The sequence below is a fragment of the Mustela nigripes genome, chromosome 14, assembly GCF_022355385.1.
Source record: "Mustela nigripes isolate SB6536 chromosome 14, MUSNIG.SB6536, whole genome shotgun sequence".
In the NCBI taxonomy this organism is placed as follows: domain Eukaryota; kingdom Metazoa; phylum Chordata; class Mammalia; order Carnivora; family Mustelidae; genus Mustela; species Mustela nigripes.
Genome location: NC_081570.1, coordinates 107,932,602 through 107,941,547, shown reverse-complemented (window position 1 = coordinate 107,941,547; position 8,946 = coordinate 107,932,602).

Here is an 8,946-nt window from a genome sequence, read left to right as displayed (position 1 = left end):
CCCCCCTCCCCCCAGGAACCTTGTGAGATTAAGAGTCACTTATGGTTTGTCTCCCTCCCAATCCCATCTTGTTTCATTTATTCTTCTCCTACCCACTTAAGCCCCCATGTTGCATCACTACTTCCTTATATCAGGGAGATCATATGATAGTTGTCTTTCTCTGCTTGACTTATTTCACTAAGCATGATACGCTCTAGTTCCATCCATGTTGTCACAAATGGCAAGATTTCATTTCTTTTGATGGCTGTCCTTAATCAACTTCTATATGCATGCTGTGGCAATCAACAGATTTTTTTCTTTTTTTGTCAAGTGCAGCATTTGCATAAGACTTCAGAATTTACAGATAGTTTTTCTATATGACTTAGGCCATCAGCATAAGACCTATAACATGCAGACACACGTGGTGAAGACCTTAACCTGCAGAGGTCTGGCCATATGTTGCCTGAGAATGACTCTTATCTTCCTGCTTATGTCATTAAAAGGCTTACCTATAAAGGGGGCAGTCAGGATATCAATTGCTTGGCTCACACAGGTAAGTCTTATTCAGGGGCTGAGCACTGATTCTTAAGGTAATTGGCCTGAGGGTTCATATGGCTGGTGCCTCTAGCACTGTGGTACTCAAACTATCCATCAGTTTTATTAAGATCTGGGTGAGAACGTAATAGCTTATTAGGAACTTTGTAAGGACTTGTCTGTTTGCCTTGACTATGTGGTGTCAATGACTGATATTCAACTTATTAAGAGAAAAAGTTATTAAGCAAATGGTTACTTTTTAGTCTTCTCTTATCAGGGATTGGGTATGAGATCTAGAGTGGAAATAGAAGGTAAATTAAAAGTACTGCAATATGTCTCACATTGGAAAGTTATAGAAATAACTGTGATTATTTATTTTCTAATTTATTTTGACTGTGTCTATCTATAATCTAGTAGCTGCGTAGTAAATTGTTGAAAGCGTTTAGTTCTTATAGAATCACCCTGCACTTCATACTAAGTTTTATTTTATTTTTATGTTCCTAAACCAGAAACAAGTAAACTCATGAATCATTTTTATACCCATCTAATTATTTTTTGTAACACACATTATTAGATAATAGTCTTAAAGTAGTAAAGAAAGGGTAGTTAATTATTTCTTAAGCCTGGTGGCCCCTAAAACTATAATATAAAAGGAAAATGCAATGTTTATCCACTTCCAAATAAAACTACTCATGTGGAAAAGAACAACATGTAAACAGATTTGAAAGGGAAATGACAGATTAAAATTATAACATATATTCCATGAGTAAGATTAAAATAGTTGATATGCAATTATATTTTACAAATTAACAAGGAGAAAAAATCCCAATGGAAATAATACCAAAGAGATAAACAGGCAACAAAAATGTTAGATTTTTATATATAACCAATAAATGTTTATAAAACCTAGGAAAAAAGACATTTTGTTTTATTCTATCAAATACATGCATTCATATCAAATAGGCAAAGATTTAAAAGTTTTTAAACTGAATAGATGTGGAAGGATAAGGGTGGTATGGATAAAATGTAAATAGGGAATATATTTTACCTTTCTTTAGGGCAAATTATTGGTCCATTCATTCAGATAATATTTACTGATGAATAAAATGATTAAAGCATAAAATGTACATAAGTTTGACCAGACAACTCCAAGTTTAGGACTTCTCTTCTATAGATATTATCACAAAAATGTGAATATCTCAATACTCAAGGATGTTGACTATTATATTTATAATATGAGAATTTGGAAAAACCTCAATACCTATAATAGATTGTAATATAGGCATGCAAAGAAATATATAGTTATTAAAATTACTTTGTGTTTCTATATTTAATCATGAAAAGATATTTCTCAACTGAAGCTGTTGCAGAACACATATGTTATACCACGACAATTAGAAATATTATTTAAGGGACCCCTGGGTGGCTCAGTGGGTTAAAGCCTCTGCCTTCGGCTCAGGTCATGATCCCAGAGTCCTGGGATTGAGCCCCGCATCATTGGGCTGTCTGCTCAGCAGGGAATTTGCTTTCTTCTCTCTCTCTCTGCCTGCCTTTCTGGCTGCTTGTGACCTCTGTCAAATAAATAAGTAAAATCTTTAAAAAATATTATTTAAAAATAAAACCATATATAATAACAACAAAAACAAACATATATCTAAAAATAGATGTCTCAAAAGATGTAGAAGTGGAGAAAGTTGGAAAACTACTGAAAGACATTAAAGTCTGCCACAGCAAATAGAAGGAGATGTCATGTCCATGATTTGAGGACAACATTGTCTTAAAGACGTCAGTTCTCTCTAACTCAATCTTTGGATTCCATGCAATTCCAACGAAATCAGCACAGGAACTTTAAAGAAATTTTACAAGCTGATTCGATGATTAACATAAAAGAACAAAAGTCAAAGAATAGATAAGATACCCATGAAGAAGAACAAAATGTGAGAACTTGACTCACAAAATATCAAGCAATATAAGTTGGTTGAAATGAGGACCGAGGGCTATTGGTGAAAGAATGATGTCAGAGGGTACTGTAATTAAAAATCAACTTGCATACATAATAATACTTGAACCATGTCATAGGCAGGATTACAGAAAAGTGGGGTAAGCAATTCAAAAACGATGGTGCTATGCCAACTGTTTATCCATTTGGGCAATAAGTTAATACCACTACCTCACATAATAAACAAAAGTCAGTTCCATAATTGGGAAGACCTAACGTGGAAAATGAACATTTATTAAAAATTTCAAGAATTATTTTATATAATAACCTTATAAAGATTTGGTTGAGAGGGGTCACCTAAATAATACAAACAAGTGCATGTCAGAGACAAATACAACATAAGCAGAAAGGAGAAAACATTTGGTTATACAAAAATCAAATCGTCTTTCATTAAATAATGTCAGAAAGAGTGAAAATCTAAAATATAGATTATGGGAAGATAGTTGCAACACATAAAATTGACAAGTTAATATATAAATAACCTTACAAACCAATGAGAAGAAAGCAAAGAAGGAAAAATGAGGGAAAGTCACAAGAAATCGATTCCCAGAGGGGGAAAACTAAATAACCAACAAGTTCTGAGAAGGCTTTCCAACCTTGAGAGGAATCAGAGAAAAGCAAGAAAAAGCCATAATGGTATCCAATTCCATACCCATTATATTAGCAAGAAATTAAAATCTTGACAGTATTTATTATTGGAACCACTGTTGAAGGACAGAAATTCCCATAACCTCTGGTAAGAATATGCATTTGCATGACTTTGAGGAGCAATATGCCAATATCTAGTCAGGCTAAAAACAGACAACTTGAAGACCCACTAATCCCACTCCTAAATCTATGGACTGGATACAAAAAGGTATGTGTGAGAATGTTCAAAAAAGCAGGATTATTTATAGAGCTGGCAGCAAGACAAACATCCAACTGCAGGTGAATGCATAGGTAAAGTGTGAGTACTTTTACATTAGAATAGCATACAATAGTGAAAATAAATGAAATGAGATAGAGTCAGCTATATCTATGTAGGTAAATGTAGCAAAGACATGGGGTATGTTTTCACATTTAGAAAGTTAAAAATACGTTATAATTAATGCTAAATAAATTATAAAGAAAATATAGTTTAGTTAAATACAAATAAATTCTATTGAAGTGCAAGTGGATGTTATATTTTTAAAATTTTATTATAAATAAATTGTAAGTTAAAATAAATACAGTAAGGCATATAAAATACACAGGAAGGAAAAATAAAAAATATGGAATAGTGAACATCTCTAGGTAGAAGAGATATATGAGGGGGATGGTTTTAGTTATCTTTAGAATGTTTTATTTTTTAAATTTGAATAGAGAATACATATACCATTGTTCATTATACTATTAAACATCTGTATAAAATATTTTGTTTAAAAAACTATACACAAAATTTTATATATACTTATAAAGTAAGGTATTAGTTCATTATACATCATATATATTAAAATATTCAAAAATTTGCCTTTGTATTTTGTCTTACAAAACATCTTCTTTCTTTCTTTCTTTCTTTCTTTCTTTCAAGATTTTATTTATTTATTTGACAGAGAGAGAGATAGCGAGAGAGGGAATACAAGCAGGGGGAGTGGGCAGAGGGAGAAGCAGCCTTCCCACCAGGCAGGGAGCCTGATGCGGCACTCCATCTTAGAAGTCTGGATCACGACTGAGCCACCTAGGTGTCCCCAAAATATCTTATTTCATATGTATGTATTTATATCTATTTTTCCTTGAGATTTCTTTAGCTATGTTTATACTAGGAATTTTTTTTTTCTATTCTGAAATAAAATAAATACTTGGCTCTAGGTACTTTTTCCTTTATTACTTAATTTTCCCCAAAATGTTTAACTACTTAATCCCATGGAACTCATCTTTGCATATGATGTTAAATGAAGATTTATATTTCCTTTTCAATTAAGCAAATTCCCTAGCTCTATATATTGAACAATAATCTTTCTCCTATTGATTGACACCTGCTTTATCACATTTTAAATCCTTGTATGAATTCTTCTATTGTATTCAGTTATCTGATTTTCACCAGTCTCAAGTATGGGTCTAGCTGTGTAAGTCACAGACAGAGAGGAGTACTTTGCCAGTCTGGGAATTGTGGTAGGTGGAGAAGATAACTAGACTGCTGAGAGACAAAAGGAATAAGGAATTTCCTAGTATTAGGACCTCAGGACCCTGTTCTCTTAATTCTTCCCCAGGAAGGAGCTGGCTAGATGTCTGCCTGAGTTCAGGGATTCCCAAAGTCATCCACAGGAAATGGTGAGTAAATGAGATCAGCTGTGTCACCTAAGCAGGTCCCTCTGCAAGTGTGGGTCAAATGATGTACTAACACTTCCTGTGACCAAACATCCATCACAGTGGAATGAACAACTGGTCTTGAGCCATTTCATCCCTTGTCTAAGAGAAGATTATGGAACTAGGTGTGACCTTAGAGTGATCTACTATGAGAAAGACATCACTCACATTACAGACAAGGGGAAGACACTAAAATGATGTCCATGAGAGCAGGAGACATAGACAAATCTGCTAACTTGTGGGATCCATCATCAGAAGAAAATTACACCTGCATGTGAGACTGTTCCCCTTCCCCCAGTGACCATGCAGTGGTCAGAAGTGTGTTTAGAAAGTTAGAAGAAACAACAAATGTCAGGCAGGGAATGGGGAGGACCAGGCTCCCTTCACATGCTGTGATCAGTCAACCCACAGGACTGACAAATGTGCCATAAGACCAAGTCTGGCATTGTGACTCTTTCTCACACTGGATATCCTAATTTCCAAACTGAGACTGGGTTTGTGCTTCAAAATAACAAATCACAGGGCACCTGGGTGGCTCAGTTGTTAAACGTCTGCCTTCAGCTCAGGTTGTGATCCCAGGATCCTGGGATAGAGCCTCAAATTGGGCTCTCTGCTCAGCGGGAAGCCTGCTTCTCCCTCTTCTACTCCCCCTGCTTGTGTTCCCCTCTCTCACTGTGTCTCTTTCTGTCAAATAAATAAAATCTTAAAAAAAAAAAAAAAGACAGATTACTTTCCTTTATTTGAAAAGAGCTATAAAGTCACTAGGTCTTCCTGGACCTTTAGGAATTAGAAGATCCTTCCAATAAACACATAGTAGTTTTTTAAAAATATTTTATTTATTTATTTGTTTGACAGACAGAGATCACAAGCACTCAGAGGTGGGAAGCAGGCTTCCTGCTGAGCAGAAAGCCCGATGTGGGGCTCAATCCCAGGACCCCGAGATCATGACCTGAGCAAAAGGCAGAGGCTTAACCCACTGAGCCACCCAGGCATCCCACAATAGCATAATATTAAAAAGTTCTATTTGTGTGACAACTATAAGCTAAGCTTGGTTAATCTGATGGTTCTAGTCAAACTGTTTAACATCCACCTGCTTAACGAAGTGCTTAGGGGAGCAGAGAAGGCTTTATAGAAGGATGATATTTTAAGTGGGCCTTCAAGGAGGGAATAGAATTACAAAATGTCCAGATGGCAGGGAAGGAATTGGACTTCAGACAGTAGAAGTAATGCTGCTAAGAGTAGTGATGGTGGCAGTAGTTGTGGTACTGAGAATGGTAGTAGTAGTAATAGTAACAGCAGTGCCAATACGATGGCAATAACATTAGGAGCTACCCTTTATTGAGGATGTAAAATGTTCTAGATACCAAGCTACAGATAGTAAATTCTACGACTTCACAGATAAAAAGGCATCAAGATGATAAGCAAGTCTGAGTTCACTCTATGTAAAGTGAATTGTTCAGTGCGGCAGGGGGCTGAGGTTTCATGGGGCACCATGAAGGGCTAACTTTAGAAACTAAGTTGGAAACATTTTCTATTAGGTCTTAAATATAGGACTTAAGAAGCATGTGCTTTATTCTGTACAGAGCCCCTGCTTCTCAGAAGTAGAGTTACAAGTTTATGCATGTGGCATAGGGACTGTGTTTGGAGGAAAAGCGTATTGAGGTTTTAGTGGAACCAGAAGAGGAAAAAAGAGGCAAGATTTGCTGGAAGGTGAATGTAACAGCAATTTTTACTTCTGGATGTACCTGGACCTAAATGAAGTACAGGAGAGGTGAGCAGGAAATGTGTATTTTCAAAATATGTCTATTTTTTCTTCTTTTGTTTTGTTAATATGATTTTTATCTTTTTCTTTTCTGTGTGTGTGTATGTATGGTAGAAGAGGAAGGATATTTGGTGGGTAGATTAAGAATAGCAGAATGAGTACACAGAGGAAGGGGAATATGCAGAGATGGAGTTAAGGCCCCAAATGTGACCAGAAACTCAACATTTATGTTTACAAAAAGACACCAAACACTGAATCACAGCAATCTGCTTCAGGGCCTGGTACAAAACAGAATGGGAAGCATTTGTCTTTCATACTCTACCTCCATTAACCTCAATTTAGGCCAGAGTGCTCCTCTGGCCCCTGAGGTACCAAGGCCACTGCCTACAGAGGACAAGGTAGAGGAATACAGTGGCAACCCAAGTAGGAAACAATCATTCCAGAATCAGATGAGTAGATTCCGTTTTATTGTTTCACATCAGTGAAACAGCACTGTGTGAGAAGTTGTGACATAGAATTGCTTAGGGCTTTGACATGGGAATAGAATTCAAGGCCAGTACACAGAGATGCAGGAGAGGGTCAGTTTCTAGACCACAGGGTTGCCATATTGTCTTTGCATGTTCAGTCTTCTCTGGGAATTCTCAGACTCTGAGGCAGGCCTAGCAGAAGAAAGATGATGTTCTCAGCAGTTTGTGCTTCCAGGTCTGCTCTCCTTGCCTCAGGGTCCCCATCAGCAGCAGCCTCCAGAGGACTGACTGCTGCCTCCTCCACAGCAGCCAGAGCCCCCCGAGGGCTGGCTGCAGCATCCTGAGCCCCCTGAGGGCTGGCTGCAGCAGCCAGAGCTCTGGTGTCTACGACGGTGGGACCTGTGTCGCCTGTGGTGGCTCAGGCAGCACCCGCCACCCCCAGAGCTACAGCAGCCACCACCCCCAGAGCTACAGCAGCTGCCACCCCCAGAGCTGGAGCCACAGCAGCCCCCAGAGCTAACACTGCAGCAGGAAGAGACTGGGGGGCACTTTGGGGGACACTTTGGGGGGCACTTGGGGGTGGGACACTTGGGAGGGGGCTGGCACTGCTGCTGGTTCTGCTGGCAGGACATCTGGGCTGGCGGGGTCAGGAGCTGAGGGAGAGAGTTACACAGTCAGACCCAGGACCCAGAGCCCCCCTGCCCCACTCCTTCCTGTCTGCAATTTCATTTCCAGTGCCTTTATTTGATGAACAGTTTAAATGGAGTCCTGGTTAAGCCAACAGAGAAACTTTAATTATTTCTACCAGTTCTCTGAATGCTCTCATATCATCTCTGAAGTGCTTCATCTGTTATATAATTAGAGAACTGAAGTCAAAATATGCTAAGGAAAAGTGCTCAAAATCAAACATCTAGAGGAGAAATTCTACAGCAAAAATCACGGAAATACTTAATCTAGGCAGCAGTTTAGAAATGGAATTGCTTCTTTGGGGAAAACAGTCATTCCCTCTTGGAGAACTTTCTAGATATCCTGGTCCAGTAGGGACATAGAAGTTCACACCCGCAAAGGACATTGGAGATTGGCTGGAAGAATGAGCTGAGGCAAAAGATAACTTACTGTAAACTGGGACTTGCACCAGGCCTCTGACTGGTCCCAGTGCTCTGGTATCCTGCACACACTCACCTCAAACTAACACCTCAGCATCAAGATTTGAGTTGTTCTACTCTAACTCTGAAGCCCTTTTGTCTGAGTGCTTAAATAAGTCAGTCAGCTGTGATTTCCTCTCTGCTGGCTGAGTGTCCCTGTTCCCATCTTTACTTTTCCCGGGAGGGATAGTTACGCTTTCAAAGATCAGCCTCCCTTTTGACAACAGTTGCAGCTTGGTAAGGTGGTAGATGCTGCAAATTCTTCCAACCAGAGACCAACAACTACAGATCAGTTTGTTTTTTCTAGAGTACTGTCAACACTCACACAGTTGCTCCTGCTCATGTTCCCAGCCTTCCTTGCTCCTTGCCCGTCCCTCAGTGTCCCTGTGGCTTGTTCTTTGCTAACAGGAACCCAATCTCATCCTCTACTCACTGCCACCCCCCCCCCCCACACACACACACACATGCACTGCAAAGGCCCTAATCCCCCCTGCCCCCTGCCCCCTCCCCTGCTCTGGTCTGAGCTCCCTCTGTGAAAGGCTCTGCTCTCAGTCCCAAGGGACACTTACCGGTCCACAGGCAGCACTGGGTTTGTCAGCACCTCAGGAGAGGAGGGTATAGAGGTGCCCTGACCGTGAGGCCCTTTTATCCTGGCTTTGGGCTCTGCCCTCAGCCTGTGAGACAGAACCTGGGCATGAGGGGACTGCCTCCTGCCACCCACATGGTCCTGTGACC